This window comes from Phascolarctos cinereus, unplaced genomic scaffold (assembly GCF_003287225.1).
Source record: "Phascolarctos cinereus isolate Bilbo 61053 unplaced genomic scaffold, phaCin_HiC Scaffold_2;HRSCAF=192, whole genome shotgun sequence".
NCBI classification, from domain to species: Eukaryota; Metazoa; Chordata; class Mammalia; order Diprotodontia; family Phascolarctidae; genus Phascolarctos; species Phascolarctos cinereus.
The window spans coordinates 147,268,647-147,285,976 of record NW_027555625.1 but is presented as its reverse complement, the minus strand read 5'-3'; the positions used below and the strand labels follow the sequence as shown (position 1 = coordinate 147,285,976).

General features: G+C 40.5%; 1 pseudogene across 1 annotated transcript; it reads right to left on the bottom strand.

Moving 5' to 3' along the window:
* Nucleotides 1-1,160: 1,160 nt before the first annotated feature.
* LOC110209669 (uncharacterized) lies at nt 1,161-17,255 on the bottom strand (annotated as a pseudogene). The gene is made up of 7 exons (XR_002324879.2): nt 17,089-17,255; nt 15,225-15,338; nt 15,027-15,130; nt 7,857-9,763; nt 6,137-6,348; nt 4,484-4,593; nt 1,161-3,724 (listed from the first exon to the last, which is right to left on the bottom strand). The product of XR_002324879.2 is annotated as an uncharacterized LOC110209669 (transcript).
* Between the last annotated feature and the right edge of the window lie 75 nt (nt 17,256-17,330).

Below are 17,330 nucleotides of genomic sequence, written 5' to 3'. Positions count from 1 at the left end.
CCTTTTGAGCTCAGAGTTCTGAGATGCATCGGGCTATGCAAATCAAGTGAACTATATCTGGAAACAACTCGGTGAGATCTCTGGGACAGGGGGCCACCAGGTTGCCTAAGGAGAAACATATTGGCCAAGACTGGAAACAAGGAAGGTCAAAACTCCCAGACTGAGCAGTAGTAGGATCAGGCCAGTGAGTGGTCCCTGCACATCCAGCCTGGGTGAAAGGAGAATTAGTCTTAAAAAAAAACAAACAAAAACAGAAACAGAGAATGGAGTAGGTATTTCCTGAGTAGTACTCGAGTTTGGGATAGAAGACCGTGAACTTCTTTAACTATCAGCAGCAGCTGATTAAACAAGGGAATAAACCCATGGCGTCGGGAAGGGAAAAATCCCCAAACAACAAAAAAAAATCATGGTGTAGAGGGCCGGCTCTGGGGAGTTGGAGGGCCTAGGCCAGCCTGGTTCTTACTTGTAGTTTGTACTAAGCCCGACAGCTGTGAAACTCAGGATGTCAGCTCACCATCCCCCTGTTCCGTCTCTTGGTCTCTTGAGAACATGATGCAGGAAGGGAGGAAACGGACAGGGTACAGGACAGGACACAGGAAAGAAAGTAACAGACAAGGTACAAGAAAGTAAGGAAATCACTTAATTAGGTTTGCGCTTTTCATGGAAAATAATGTTACTATTGCTTGATCCAGTACTATATAAACCTGAGCCCTTCAGATCAATAAACAAAGTTTGTTCTTCACATCTTCCACTTGGCCCGTGATTCTTTCTCTCTTCACACTCTAACGGCATCAGACCACAGCCGCAGACACAGGCACTCACAGCATCATGGGTTTTATCTTCTATTATTACTATGAATTTTCTTTCAGATAGTACATGTTGGATAGGATTATATTTTCTACTCCCAAGAGCATTTCCCATGTAGAAGAGGCCAAACATTTAGAATAGTATCATAAAGCTAAAAAGTCTTCATGAATTCCTCTGGCTAAAAAAAAAAACCAAAAACCAAAAAAAAACAACTAAATGGCTAAAATGAAATCCAGTGCCAATCCTATATTCAAAGATTTTCAATTCTGATGTAAGACCTGCTAGAGCCTATACTTAAGCAACCTTAAAAAAAACCCAGGGTAACCTACACACCAAAATAAGGCAGCAGAGTAGTCAGTCAATTAGCATTTATTAAGTGCCTACCAAGTGGCAGACACTATATTAAACACTGGGGATACAAAGAAAGGCAAAAACAAAACAAACAAACAAAAAAAACCAGAACCTGTTCTCTAGGAGCTCACAGTCTAATGAGAAGGACCTTATTGGAGGATGCACGCTATGTTTTGCCTTTTCAATGTGTTGAACCTGTTAACTTCTGCTGACATCTCAATTCTTTTGAGCAGCAATCTGACCCCTATTTTCAGTATTTTAGATAAAAAAATTTTTGTAATCTTTCCTGAAATATTTTGATCAGCCTCAGAATATATCTATTTTCACAGAATTTTCAAGAACCCAATAGTTTTTGATTTGTTTCCATGATCTCGTCTTGGTCCTTCTCCTTTGCTGGCAAAGCTTCCAGAACTTTTCGAGTTGAGTAATTCTGGGTTTGGTTTTTTGGTTTGTTTGGGTATTGTTTCAGCTATTCTGTCCTGAAGTAAAATCATTTTTGTGAGAGACATACTCTAGAATCTAAAGTTGGATCCAAAAATCAGGTCTCCTGTTTCAGTGGCCAACCTACTTTAACTTCCTAAGTGGTCTTCCTGTCTTACAAGTTTTCCCATTAAGTCTGCCTTGCACACTGCTGTCAATTTGTGAGGGACACTGTTCTACTTATGTTCTCCATTGATATTTCCAAGCTAGTCATTATTCCTGGGAATACTTAGTGGCTTTTAGTTTCTTCTTTAAAAATAATTTCATGTTTATATTACACTTTGATGTATCATAGTAATTTCAGCTTTGTTTCTGAGGCTACAGACAGCATTATATAATTTTCTTTTTTCATTTTGGCTTCATCTCCTCTGAATCCATAACTTTTATTCAACTTGTTCGAAGTTTACTTGTAGTGTGTCTTTTTTTAAAAACTATGTTCTTTTCAGGGTTTCTAGACTACTGCATCTATTATTGGTATTTCTACTGATGTTTTTTAGGGGAGTATTGAGGAGATAGATTCCCCTTCAACTTTTAACTCCTCAATCTTCCTGCACATCCCCAACTCATATATTTGTGTATTCGATGTGTTGTACATTAACAGATTTAAGTAGGTATGTAAGGCAGGGTATCCTAAAAGTCACATTTTTGTATGGGAGTATCTGAGGTCAGATTCATATAGTACACATAGATGACACACCCAACAAGTTCGGTAGCTAAAAAAGAAAACAAAAATTAACCAGAAAGGGAAGTAGATAAGAGATTTAAAATAAAATCAATTTTTAACCTTTGTGGGGTTTATTGTCCATACTCTGATTCTTTTGATTTAACATACTGACAAGTCTGATTGAAGTTTTGCCCAAGATCATTATATTCTCAGGATTTTTCTCTGGCATACCATCTTTGATGCTGCTACAAAAAGTTTTCCCCCACATACTTTATAGATAAAATTTCTCTCTAGCTGAGGTCCTTTGATATAGAGAAACAGATGAATGTCTAGATATTTTCCCACATTCACAGAGCTTTTTTTCCAGTACAAATTTTCATGAATGGTAAGGGATGAAGAATTAAGGAAGTATTTTCCACATTTATTATGTTTTTACAGATTTTCTACTGTGTGAGTCATCCTATGCCTCATAATGCCAGTTCTATGTTGGAAAGCTTTCCCACATTCACTGCATTTATAAAGTTTTTCTCCAGTATGAATTCTCTCATGTTCAGTGAGGGACAAATGTTTAGAGAAGGCTTTCCCACATTTATCACATTCATAGGGCTTCTCTTCAGTATGAATTCTCTGATGTAGAGAAAGAGATGAATATCTAGCAAAAGCTTTCTCACATTTATCACATTCATAGGGCCTCTCTCCAGTATGAGTTCTCTTATGAACACCAAGGGATGAGGGATTTAAGAACGGTTTCCCACATTCACTACATTTATAGGGACTTTCTCCTGTGTGAATCAGCTGATGTCTCATAAGGCCACTTCTATGTCCAAAAGTTTGCCCATGTTCATCACATTCATAAGGCTTTCTCTCCAGTATGAATTCTCTCATGTTCAGTAAGAGACGAATGTTTAGAGAAAGCTTTTCCACATTCACATTTATATGGCTTTTCTCCAGTATGAATTCGCCTATGTATAGTAAGATATGAATGGTTCAAGAAGGCTTTCCCACAATCTTTACATACATAAGGTTTCTCTCCAGTATGTGCTAGCTGGTGTCGTAAAGATTACATTTCCAAGTAAACAGTTTCCCACATTCCTTACATTCAAAGAAACTCCCTACTGTGTTCAGTAAGACATGAGCAGTCAAAAAAGGATTTCCCACATGTGTGACATTCATGGCCTCTATCATTAGTAGGGTTTTGTTGGTAGGTGATTAACACTTGACTGGAATCTCTTTCATGAGAAAGGGATGTTTCCCATGTCTTGCCTTTAGAGTTTTCTTTCTTTCTATCCAATGTGCATTCAGGTACACAGACTCCACCAATTGCAAGGTCTAAAGGAACCATTACTATCCCTGGTGATTCTATTTCTTCAGAAATGTTTAACTTTAGAGATGACTTGCGATGCTCAGGTTGACTCTCCCAGTCTAAAACCGAGGAAAAAGATAAATAACAATTATTTGTGTGGGAAGAAAGGAAAAGGCTATCGTTAAAAGAAAATAATGAAACTGAAAGCCATGTCAATGAGACATACAGGTAGTTCTCAAAAACACACATGTAATTTAGAGAGAACCATAGGATCAAAGATTTAGAGACAGAAGGCAACTTAGATCATTGAATCTAAACTCTTCATTTTATAGGAGAATTATATGCTCAAGTTAGAAAACTAGTTAATAAGTGTCTGAAGTAGGATTCAAAACCAGGTCTTCCTGACTCCAATTCCAAAGCTCTATCTACTATGCCAAGCTGCCTCTCATTAAGGAAACTAGCTCACTAAGTAAGCTGATTAGAGGACCCATCCAAAAGTGTGATAAGGTTCAAAAGAGAAATAAGTTATATGGAGGAAATGCTGATGAGTAGGAAGTTAAGGAATGAATAGGAAAGAAGATGGCATTTGGGAGAATTAACTTTTAATGAACAGGGAATGATCATCCTCGGAAAGGATAAGGAAGGAAGAAGAGCTGGTAGGTGGTAAAGGATACACGTGAAAAGGGAAGAAGATTCATAACTGAAGAAAAAGTGATACTTCACTTTAGGAAAAAAAGGAAAGCCAGCTTCCTGTTCTGGGCTGTTAATGGCAATAACATTGGCGGCAGGTCTTGAGACCTCTGAAAATAGCCCCTTTTCACCAAACTGCTAAGCTGCACTTCCAGTGATTTCTGTATTTCTGATTCATAATCATTCACCTGAAGAATTTTTTGGCAACTCTTGTTCTTTAATTCTTGGCAGATTAAGAATCCGCAGCTCTTTGCCTTGTTCTAAGTGGAAGATCACTTCAGGTTTAGATATGGAAAACCTTGTTTTGGAGGAAAGAAATACTAATATTAGCCAATATTTATATGACATTTTAATCTTTGCAAATGCTTTGCATATACTGTCATCAACCCTCTGAGACAGATACTACGGGCATTATTATCTCCATCTTCCAGTCAAAGAAATTGCTTTAGAGAGATTATGACCGTCCTTCTCATAATAAGAACAAAGAATTGTCTTAGAAGTCACTAGTCTTCACAGACCCATTCATACACAGATTTATTAGCACCTTATAACTTGCTGGTCTTTCCACTCACTCCTAACACTTTGTGTGCAACACTTTCATACTTATTGTGATGGAGAGAACATTTCATTTCCCAGTAGGAAAATCTCTCTAGACCACCGCATACTGAAAAGATTCTCATTATCAGACTCTGAGGCACCTCTAATCCCCCCGGCTTGGCTGCCTTCACACTGATTGATAAATCTTACAAGGAAATATCTTCCACGTCCCCTGTATGACTCTAAACATTGGGCTATAAGCCACAGTGTGGTTATTTATGTTGACCTGAGAATTTAGACAGTTCTCAGGAAAAGATGTGCTCTGGGAACCTGGCCAGTTCATCAGAACATATCAAGTTAATTAATATTCTAAGATGTTTTGCTTGCTCCAAGAACTTGGCCAGTTCCTGGACCAAGTGAAAACATCTACTAGAATCACAGACACCTCTGGCACAGGGCCTTGTTTGTTAGAGGCCCTATTTAAATCCTAATTGAGAAAGCCATCTTTGGATTCTCACTCATGGAGAGGATGCTCTGCCTGGGACCTTCCCAATAAGGACCCTGAGAGCTGTACCCTGGGAACACCCAGCTTGGCCTTCAGGTGTTGGTGCTTCCCCGAATTGGTGATGTTTTCTTATATTATTGCTATCCTTTGTATTCTTAGCCTGACTATAGTCATATTGCTAATTGTATATTGCTATAAATCTAGCTTTTCTATACCTACATTATAATCTTAATTAAAGCTACCTTCACTTCTCTCTCTAGGAGTGTCTCTTATTGTAGAAGTGAATCTGAACCACATTTTTCTTCCTTAATCACACACACATTCACAGAGGCTCTCAGATTTTTATCTGTGTTGGGGTGACAGCCCCACAGTCACAGAGTTCCAACACAGAATTCATTCTTTCCCCTTCCATGCATACACCCATTCTTAGCTCTTGTACCAACTCTCCATTCTCTTTTTAACCTCTTGAAAACAAAGAATCCTATTTCTAATTTCTTCATGACTAAATGCATGTTGCCTATTCTTACTGTTTAAGTAAGGGAACATTCTGACTGCTTGCTTAAAAACTGAGGGTGGAGTGATAATCGAAGATAGATATGCATACTAACCCTTTCCCCTCCCCTAAGTATTTGGTTGCTTTACCCTGGCAATGTCTATTCTAACTCTTTGCCCTCAAAAGCAGCGAATGAAAACACAGACTCATATAATGTTAGATTTGGAATGTTACAGATCACTGAGTTCAAACCCCGCCCCCCATCATAGAGGTAAAGGAAGGTGAAACCCAGGGAAGTGAACTGACTTGCTCACGATCATATCGCTAATAAGTGACAACGCTGAGACTTGAACCCAAGTATCTGGACTCTTCTTTTGAGAAGACCAAGATGCCTCCTTTTCCACAAAGGAAATGACAGGAAAATCCAGAGGAAAGGAAGGGATTTCTGAAGGAGGTTCATGTTTTGTATTTCCAGAAAACAATTATTTGCATTGAGATCTTGCATGAAAGGTTTTGACCTGCAAAAGCAAAGGACAAAGAAGATACAGCCTTAAGACCAGAACCATGAAATTCTGTTTTCAATTCTATGAAGTATAGAACTTTCACCTTGTATTGGAGCTGAAATGCCCTTTCTTAGTCTTAATGATATCAGAATCCTTTGGTCAGAACCATAAACCAATGAGCAATTCAGAGGTTTGATAGCTATTATCAATTCTCTTTGATAGACCAGTGCCATAGAAATGGCAGACCCTTCCACATCTGTACCACTGATACCACCAGTCCTTGCCTGGCTCCCTTCTTTTTATGAAGCCTCTTCAGCTCAGCCATCCATGGCAATATGATAGTTAACCACTGTTACCATGTCACCTTATAGCTATATGATTTTGGGAGAAAGGTGGTAGTATAAAATAATCCACTCCTTTCATATTTGGAAACAGCAAGTAATGGATTGAAGGGGGGTTGCTATCTGTTCACAATAGGTCAAGAAAACTTTGAGTCCAAATCCCATCTCCAGTGAGTCAGTCAAACAATAAGTATTTATTAAGCCCCTACTATATGCCATGGCTTATGCTAGGTGCTACAGATACTAAGAAAAAGAGAAGAGACAGTGCAAGCTCACAAGAAGCTTACAACACATACATACATTATCGATTTCAGCTAGAGTCTATTGTGCTTAAAGGGGAGTAATGTGCAACAAAACTAGAAAGGTATGTTGCCCGCAACCAGATGGTACACCGAACGGAGAGGCGTGAAATAACTTATGACATGGGCCAGGCGGAGTAGAATTACTGACTCAGTTTATTCATCTGAGGGCACAGAATATATAGGGAAGATCTAGCCTAACTTCAAAGAGTCCTCCCTGTGAGATACTCCCCAGAACATCTGCTGAGGATGTAACAATCATGAATTTCCTCCTTATCAGGGTTCCTAGATTGGGCTGTAGATTCCAAGGTTTTCCCAGGTGCCTAGGCGCCACCTGCATAAAGGAGTAAATATGTAAACCTAAGGTTCAAAGAGAGAGAAGGGATGTCTCAGAGACCTCTTTATCAGGAAGGAATTTGGGGAGCCGTACCACTTAATCCTTGAGCCCTTTGGGGTGAAAGCCTGAGCAGAGGTCAAACTCTGCCTTGGATCTTAAACCCTTATCAGACTCTTAAGATCGGCCCTCAACAAGGTAGGTTAGGGCTTAGTAATGAAGGTCTTAAATGCCAAACAGAGGGGTTTATATTAGATCCTAGAGGGATTCCCATAATCCTAGAAAAAAGACTTGCTCTAGGTCATAAAGTAGAAGAATTGGGATTTGACTCCAGATCTTCTGGTTTGAAATCCAGTGCTCTTTCCAAGTTGCCAAGTTGTCTACCCCAGCTAAGTCTCTTTCACATTTGAATCAGGATTCTTTAATTTGACACTGTTGGTGCAAAAAAAATAAAACCAAAATACAAAGAAGTAATTCCATCTCTTCCCCTATCCCTTCCCCTCCTCCCCAGCCTTCCTGAAGGATAATCATTCCTTCACCTGTACATACCCCCTGTCTGGAGTCCAGGGTGATGCCATGTCAGTAGTCCTCTCCAGTGATGTGGATGCCTGTTGCACAGATGCCATTAATGCCTTATCCTCAGAGATGCTGTAGGTCCACTCAAAGACTGTTCTCTTCACCTCAGGCTTGAAAACCACTTTCTGAGTTTTATCTTTACCTTGGTAGATAGGTTATCATCTTCCAAAATTTTTAGCTTTTATAAAAGATTGTCTTTTTAATGACTCTGTGGAAGATTCAGAATTCAAAAGCTTCAAAATAGCATTGACTTGGTTCCCTTCCCTGAGGAAACCCATCAGCAGCCTCCAGACTCTCAGGGTTGAGGCACTACTGAGGAGAATTGGAAGACAGCTCACCTCTGAAAGAATCCGGTCATGCAGACTGGATCAATGGAATGGCCTTCTTTTTTGAATGTAGTCAGACACTCTTGATTCAAAGCTGATTTCCTCACTTCCACAATTTACAATAAGATACTGCTTCAGCCACTGTGATGAATAGGCTTGAATCCTATCAAGTAGGCATATAAATAGTAGTATCCAAACTGATTTGACAGGAAGTAGTAGACAGGGCTTCAAAAGGTCTTTTGGGAGTCTTTACTCTTGACAGTGAACTGACTTTGCTCTTTCCTTTTCTGGAGGTCAGAGCAGAGGGGACCATAAGGGTTCCTTAATCTCTTTGCAGGTAGGGGTGGATGTCGGGTGCAGGTAATTTCTAAATACCAGCTGGTGTGAATTTCCTTACACCTACATACTCTACAAATAGGGAATTTAAAGAGATGCTAGTGTACCCTTTCCTTAGGTCAAAGACATGGGCCACTCTCCCTGACACTCTGATTGTCCCATTCCTTCTAGAATATCATAGGGACTTGCTCCATTTCTGATTCAGAAAACATGACCTGAATCAACAGTTATGTCCACATGTGATCTGGAAGAAAACAGTCCATAGCTCTGTGATTCATTTATCTGCACCACATTTTGTTTTCGGTTGGGCCTGTGATTTCATTGTTACAAGATGGCAGTGAGGAAACTCCCTCCACCAACACAAACTGGCACCTGTTCTGCAACTTAGAGCCTGGAAGAGTAGCCTGGGGGCCATAGGAGGATAAAGGCCTTGCTCAGGGTTATACAGTCAGTAAGTAGATCAGACACAAGCCTCGTACCCTTGTTTTCTGACTCTGGCTGGGTATCTATCCACCCTGCTCCACTGCGTCTCCATTTGCACAGCTCCTTCAGTGAAGGACAACATCTGACCCTCCTCTTCCGCACTCACTTCATAAGTAAAGACTCATATTCTAACTTTTTAAAAGTGGTCTTAGGATAGAAGACATTAGTATCAGAGAGTGGCATGGCATAAAAACAATGAAACCAGGGCTAACTCAGACCAGGTCACAGCCACCTTCTTCTCCTCAGCTCTCCATTTTTGACTATTCTCATCTCTGTCCTCTCATCTCTGACCTACCATGTTCACTACTTTCTCACTGTTCTTTGGATATTGTATTCCCACCCAACACAAGGAGCATGATGGTCAGGAATTCCCCAGGCACTGGAAGCAACACAACCTTCTCAACCATGGTCAGACATGTTCCTGGAGTGGGTTCAAAGTCTGTCAAGATCTTGTTCTCTCCTGGTACTGAAATTATCTGAAGGTCTACTAAATGTATCTTCAGTGATTCGATTCCTGGTCCTAGATGCAGTCCTTATCTTCTGGATCCACATTTTCCCATAGACCCTGGTTTTAAAACATCTGAAGAACGGCAAAGAGACAGCCTCTCTCTACCTTGGACTTTTGGGAGGCAAGGAGAATGAAACAGAGGAGTACAATTACCTCTCTTCCTAGCAGAAAGTTAATCTCCTTGGATCAGACAGCAGCTGGATCATTGTACTTTCTGTCAAATACTGCTAGAAACAAAACAGAGGGGGAGAAATCAGTATTAGAGCTATCAACCAAAGGTGCTTAACCTGTCCTCAAGGCTCTGCATTCAGAGAAAGCCAACGAATCCTAAACACAGAAAATAACCCAGTACATGAGCAGCTAGCAGCAACATGGCACTGCTATTTGAAAAGCATTGAGCTCCCAGTGTTGCTTCCTAATACAGACAGAAATCTGCACATGTGTGACATACACAGAGACCACAAACTGCCACAATCCCTACTTCCATCATAAAACTTTACACAAACCACAACCTTACTAATCAGAGCCAAACTCCTCTATCTGGCTGAGATATAGAGATCCACATTCTCTTTAAACCCTCTATTCCTTCTTCTCTCACATCTTCATTTTCTATAGATTATCTTCATGTACTTCATGTACTTCACTGAAAAAAAATTAGCTCAGCCAGTAGCAATTTTTCACATTCCCATTTTTCCCTCAAAGACTCTATGTATACTCTCTTTCTTTCATTTGGTCTTCAGTGGGAGGAAAGGGTGAGTGATTAAAAATATGTTTTATTGAGTGAGGGCTTTTGCCTTTATAGCACTAAGGGGAAAAAATCCTACCAACTGCCCACACAAAGCGTTCAACCCTCATAGATCTTGATGTCATTCAAAGTGTCAATTATCCCTGCTATCTTTGTCGCATCTGTAAATTTGATAAACTCACCATCTCTGCTTTTATCCAAGTAATGAAGCATTGTAGTACAACGGGGGAAAAAACTCTGAAGGAAGGACTTTTTTGGTGGTTGTTCCTAGCTCTCTGAAGAATCCTTCTTTTCCTCTCCCTCCTCCTGCCCACAAGGCTCTGTTCTCAGTCTGCTGAGAAGACGTCCCTCTACACATACATCTCATTATATACAATATAGTAAGCTTACCCACTCTCATGGCTTCAGTTATACTTTCTATATTAATGAATCCTAAATAAACTATATTTTTCTTGGAAAGGAGAAATAACTCTAAATGCTCTGGCAAAACAAATTCTCTAAATTCCAAGCTCTTGTAGAATGATAAGGAGAATTCTGTAAGGGGCCAGAATTGTAGGGAAGACTTCCTATTGGAGGGTAAAGAATGACCAAAGAATGTGATTACAGATGCTTTAGGAAAGACTTCAGAGCCAGAGGTACAGTGATTGCTAAAGCTGTGTGAATGCATGAGATCTTGAAGGAAGAAAATATAGAGAAAACTGAAGGCAGAACTTTGGAGCACACATTTTGGGGAGGCAGAAGGAGGAAAAGGGGCACAGAGATGATCAGAAAGGTAACAGGTAAACCAGGATGGTGTAACATCATAAAAGAAAGTCAAGAGAACAGAAAGTTTCTGGGAATTGGTGATGTCAAATGCTACGAGACCTCAAGTAGAATGGAAATTGAGAAAAGGTCATTGGATTCAGGAAATGGGAAGCATTTTTCACAGACTTACTGGTACAGTTAATTTTTGTTTAATAGATAGCCTTATACTCTGTTAACAACTATCAGTAGCACCTTATTTGTGACAGCTGAGTCCAGTTATGTATGCCGAAGGTAGCATTTCACTAAGACAATATCACTAATACCTAGTGCTACCTCTCAGTTAATGGTATTGAGCAAGAATAAGGTAGTGCTGACATATCCTAGGCAGAAATGTTAAAAGCCTCATTAGAACTATCTGCAAAAGAAGAAAGGTAGACAACTAAGGGGAGCATCTGAAACCAAAAAAAAGGGGGTCAAAGGAGAACTAACATGACATAAAAGGAGAAATGCAAATTATTTACAACCATATGAAGGAATGCTCCAATTAATTAATAAAAGAAATGCAAATCAAACAACTCCAAAGTTTCATCTCACACCAAGCAAACTGGAAAAGACAAGAAAAGATGGGAATAGTCAATGTGAGAAGGGACTGTGGAGAGATAGGCATACTAATGCATTTTGGTGGAACACTGATACAATCATTCTAAAATGACTATATCAGACAAAAAAAAAGAGACAAAAATGCCCATACTCTTTGACCTGTAGATTCTACTCTTAATTATAAATCCCAGGGAGGTCACTGACAGAAAGACTCCATAATACACATCAAAATATTTATAAAACTTTTTGTGGTAGCAAAGAATTGGAAGCAAAGTAGATGCTCATGGGCTGAGGAAGGCTAAATACACTGTAGTGAATACATGTAATGGAAAACTACTGGGCTGTAAGAAATGACTAAGACGATACATTATATGTTTATATATTATAAATAAAATATATTACATGTTATATAAGTATATATAAATAAATTATAAATATGATCCATACAGAGAAACATGGAAAGACATAAGTGACATAAGCAGAGCCAGAAAAACAAAACAGCAGTGATTTAGGCAATGTAAATGTGAAGAACAACCACAAAAGAGTAAAACTGAATATTGCAAAATTATAAAGACCAAGCTTTTCACCAAAGAAGAGAAGACATCTATCTCTGTCTGCTGAAACACTGCATGTAATGTCAGAATTTGGGGGATATGTTGATTAGTTTTGCTGATTTTTTTCTCTTCCAAAAAAATTCTTTCTTATACAGGATAGCTGTCTGGGAAAGGAGAGGAATGGATACAAAGGGAAATCTAGGTGACGTAAAACAAACAGTATCAGTAAGGATCTATCATTTTTTAAAATATTTTTAAAAGAACTTGTCTCTAACTTCCAAACTTCTAATTAGTAGGTAAATTCATAGATGCATAGAATCTTTTGTTGTTGTTGTTGTTGTTTTTGGCAAGGCAATTGGGATTAAGTGACTTGCCCAGGGTCACACAGCTAGTAAGTTTCAAGTATCTGGCCTGAGACTAGATTTGAACTCAGGTCCTCCTGACTCCAGGGCCAGTGCTCTATCCACTGGGCCACCTAGCGGCCCCAGATGCAAAGAATCTTGATAGGAAGAGGTGAGATGAGAGAAAGGCAGCATAAAGTGGGGAAAAAAATGGATTTTGAGTCAGAAGTAACCCACAGTAGCTCGCCATGTGACAAGAGGCAAGCCAATTGACATTTTCTGGCCTCGGTTTATTCCTCTGTAAATTAAGGGCATGCGATTTCACAGCCTCTCAAAGCAACCCAGTCCCACTTGTGATCAGCTCTAAGTGTTAGGAAGTTTCTCCTGACATCAAATTTAAATTTGCTTCTTTGTAATTTTCACCACTGCTTCTGGCTCCAGCTTCTAGAGCCAAACAGACAAGTCTAATCCCTCTCCCACACAAGTCCTTCAAATGCTAGATGACCTCTGTGTTCCCTTCTGGCTCTAAATGTTGGCTCCAAGGATTTCAAAGGTCCTTTCCAGACTTTCTTTTTGATTGTGAACTTAACATCTCAAGATCTACAGAACAGGGATGTTGGGCAGAACCAAGATGGCAGAGTGATAGGAAGCAATGCACTTGATCTCTTTTTCACAAACTCTTCCCAACAAATTCAGATAATGTACTAGATTGAATCCTGATGGGAAATCCAGAAAAAGTCACTATGAGTCCTTTGTCCAGCCCACTTCGACATAAGGAGAGAGGGAAGTTTTAGGATACTGAAAACAGTCAGGCCAAAAGCCTGCTGTTACACTTGGGACTCTCCGGTGCCCAGGGAGAAACTATTCACTAGGGCAAAAAGAGGTCTTGGACTCAGACTGGGATATCTCCAGACATATACCAGGGCACTGCAATGGGGTCAAGTGCCAACAGGCAGCTTTGTCGCCCATAATCCAGTCCTGGGTCACAGATCCAGGGCTGAATGCCTTGGGCAATGCACAGAAAAAGGAGTACGTTCAGAAGCTATCAGCAGCAGTGTAGTTCATGCCTCAGGTGCAAAGCAGAGCTACATTTCCAATGTCTAGCCCAGCCCAGAGAGGAGTAACCAGGGCAGGAATCTCACACTAAAGAGGAGCCTAGATTCGGCTACCCTGAACCAACGGCTTTCCAGTTAGCTGACAGGGACAGAGTCTAGCAGCATTTACTCTTGCTCAGACCCAAACTCACATTAGGAACTTGCAGAGCTCAAACTTGAAGGGCAGTGATCAGTCCTTGCCCTGGGGATCAGACTACGTCGAGAGCACCGAAAGCTTGCAGTCCCTAGCCTGTCCTTGAGATCCTGGATTAACACAACACTCAGTACCCCAAAAAAGCAGCAACAGGTCCAGCCCAGGCCTTCCCTCCAGAAGTGCCACAAAGTCCAGCCCTAACAACAAGCCCGAAATCAGGAAGTAAGCTGGAAGAATGGGCAAATGAAAAAGAATCCCATAATGAGCTATTATAAGTGGCAGGGACATTCAAGACACAAAGAAGAAGAAAAAATGACTCCAAAACCTCTACAAGCAAGACCTAAGAGAACAACCCAACTTGGGGCACAAACTCAACTAGAATTCCCGGAAGAGATGAAGCGAGAGTTAAAGAAGAATTAATTTTTTCTTTCATAAATGGAATGAGAGAACTTGAAAAAAAATGTCAAAAGGAATTAGAACCATGGAAGAAATAACTGGAAAAGGAATTAACAGCTTGGCCCAACAGGTTCAGAATGTTGCCCAAGCAACAGACTCCCTGAAAATTAGAATGAACCAAACAGATGTCAATGATTCCATGAAACAACAATACATATTAAAATAAGTCCAAAGGCTGAAAAAAAAATAGAAGAAAATGTAAGGTTATCTCATAGAAAAAAAAAACCAAACCTGGAAAAAAGATCAAGAAGAAAAGAATCAGTGGACTATCTGAATGCTGTGACCAAAAAAAGAGCCTACATATCATCTTCCAAGAAATCTTAAAAAAAAAAAGTTTTAGGGGCAGCTAGGAGGTGCAGTGGATAAGAGCATCAGCCCTGAAGTCAGGAGGTCCTGAGTTCAAATCTGGCCTCAGACCAAACACTTGACACTTACTAGCTGTGTGACCCTAGGCAAGTCACTTAACCCCAATTGCCTTTTAAAAAAAAAAAAAAGAAATCTTAAAAGAAAACTGCCCAGATCTCTTAGAAACAGAAGGCAAAAAAGAAACAGAAAGCATCCACTGGCTACCTCCTAAAAGAAACCCCAAAATGAAAAATCCCAGGAAAAATATTGCCAAAATCCAGATCTTTCAGCTCAAAACAAAAAAAATATTGTAAGCAGCCAGGAAGAAAGAACAGAAGTACTGAGAAGCCACAGAGAGAATCACACAAGAGTTAGCAGCCACCACTAAAAGAAGAGAACTTGGAATATGATACCCCAGAAAGCAAAGGATCTGGGCCTCCAGCCAAAAATTACTTACCCAGAAAACCTGAGTATAATGTTACAGGGTGAAAAAATGAACCTTAAATGAAATAATGGACTTCCAGGCATTCCTGATGAGAAGACCAGGTCTATGGAGAAACTCTGAAGCACAAACACAGGAGTGAAGAGAAATATAAAAAAGTAAACATGAATGAACAATGATATATAAAGAACTAAACAAGGATAAACTGCTTACATTCAAATACGATACATGAATATCCTCTGGATACTACCATCATCAGAGTTCCTAGAGGGAGTCCAATTAGACAAGGCCTGAGAATAGTTCTGTTGCGGCTTGATGATATTAAGACTGGAAAGAGAGGGAAGAAGAATACATTGGGAGGAGGGAAAGGGAAAGGAAGGTTAGGGAAAATTATTTCACATAATTAGGTTGCACAAGTAGACACCTACACAAACAAGGAGAAGAGAGTGGCAGGGAGTGGCTGGCAGTTGAACTTCATTCTCATCTAACTTGGTCAAAAGAAGAAAGAAAACACACACAGAGTTGGGTACAAGCATACATTTCACTGAATAGGGAACTAGAAGGGAAAGGGGAGAATGGGGGGGGGAGGAATCAGAGGGATAGTAGAATAAGGGAGGTATTAGTCCTAAACAAAACAAACTCTAAGGATCTACAAGGCCCTCTGAGAAGGCAAACAATGGGAATCTAAGGAAGGGTGCCTATAAATTGAGGAACAGATGAACAAGTTATGGTATATAACTATGGAGGAATACTATTGTGCTGAAATCTCATCAGCATAATAACCAAACAGAATTCCAGAGGACTAATGATGAAAAATGATTGAGTTGGACATGATCAATGTAGAAATTTGTTTTGATTGACTACACGTGGTAATGGGTTTTGTTTTTCTTGCTTTCTGAATGGGGAAGGGGGCAAAATGAGAGGTTGAGAAGACATTTCTTTGAAAATAAATTTTAATTTAAAAAACAAAGAACAGAGAAAAGCTGTAAAAAACTGCAAACATTTGTTAGGCAGAGTGTTTTTTAAAAAAGAACCAGGAATACAATACGTACATATGTATGTATATTTATATATAATGTATACTGGTATGTGTGTATATACATATACTACACATATGCATACAGTATGCCTATATATACTATGTATATATACGTGTGTATATGTGTGTATATATATACACACATATAAACACACATATCTGTCCCATGTACATGTCCCATAGACTGTATGTGTATGTGTGTGTGTGTGTGTGTGTGTATGGCGAGAGAACACAGATGGAGAGACAGAGGAAGAGAGACAGAGAGAAGAGAAGAGAGGAAGAGAGACACAGAGAGAGAAGAGAGAGTGAGAGAAGAGAGACAGAGAGAGAGAGGAGGGGGAAAAAGAGAGGTAAGAGAGGGAGGGAGAGAGAGAGAGAGAGAGACAGACAGAGAGGAGAGAGAGAGAGAGAGAGAGAGAGAGAGAGAGAGAGAGAGATTGAGAATGAGAATGAATAACAAAGTAACAGAATTCGACCTATTACTCAAAAAATGGTCCCAGGTCTGAGTGTTGCTGGGAAAAGTCACGGACCTGGCTGACCTCAGTGTACATCCCTGTTCTCTGTTTCAGGTCCCTCTCTCTCGCTCCCTCCCCCCTTCCCTTGCCTCTCACCAGCCAGGACCTCGATTCCACCAGACTGAGGCTGAGGCACCTCCCTCCCTCCTCTCCCCCTCCTCTCTCTCTCTCTCTCCTTTCCCTCCTAAAAGAGACTGGAGAACCCACTGTCACTGGGGAATGGGCTTTTGTTAGAAAAAGGGGAGGGGAGGGAGTCTGCGTCCCATGGGGCAGAGAATGCTCCAAGAGCCTTAAGATCTGAGTGCGAATCCAGATCTGCCACTGGCTATCTGTGTGACCCTGGGCAAGTCGCCTCCCCTTCTCTGGGCCTCCGATCCTCAGAGAAACCCCTCCCCACCCCCTGCACCGGCCCAGGGTCTGCAGACCCCACTCTCCTCCAGGGACACTCGGAGACGGACACGGAGACACAAACATACACATACACATACACATACACACACACACACACACACACAGGCCTTACCTTCGTTCAGCCCTGGACTACATAAAGCCTACGGCCAAAACCCCGGATCCCATCCCGGGCTCTGTCTACATAAACATAAACCCAAAACCCTTTGGGAAGCTTAGCTTCAACTTCCAATGGCCAGACTCTCTTTCCCAGCAGCCTCTGCGTGGCTCCGGAACCCCGCCCTCCAGGTTTTCGAGGGCGGGCAGTCTGCTCTGGAAATGGATTCTGGGAAATTGATGCGTTGTGCGCAAGAGCAG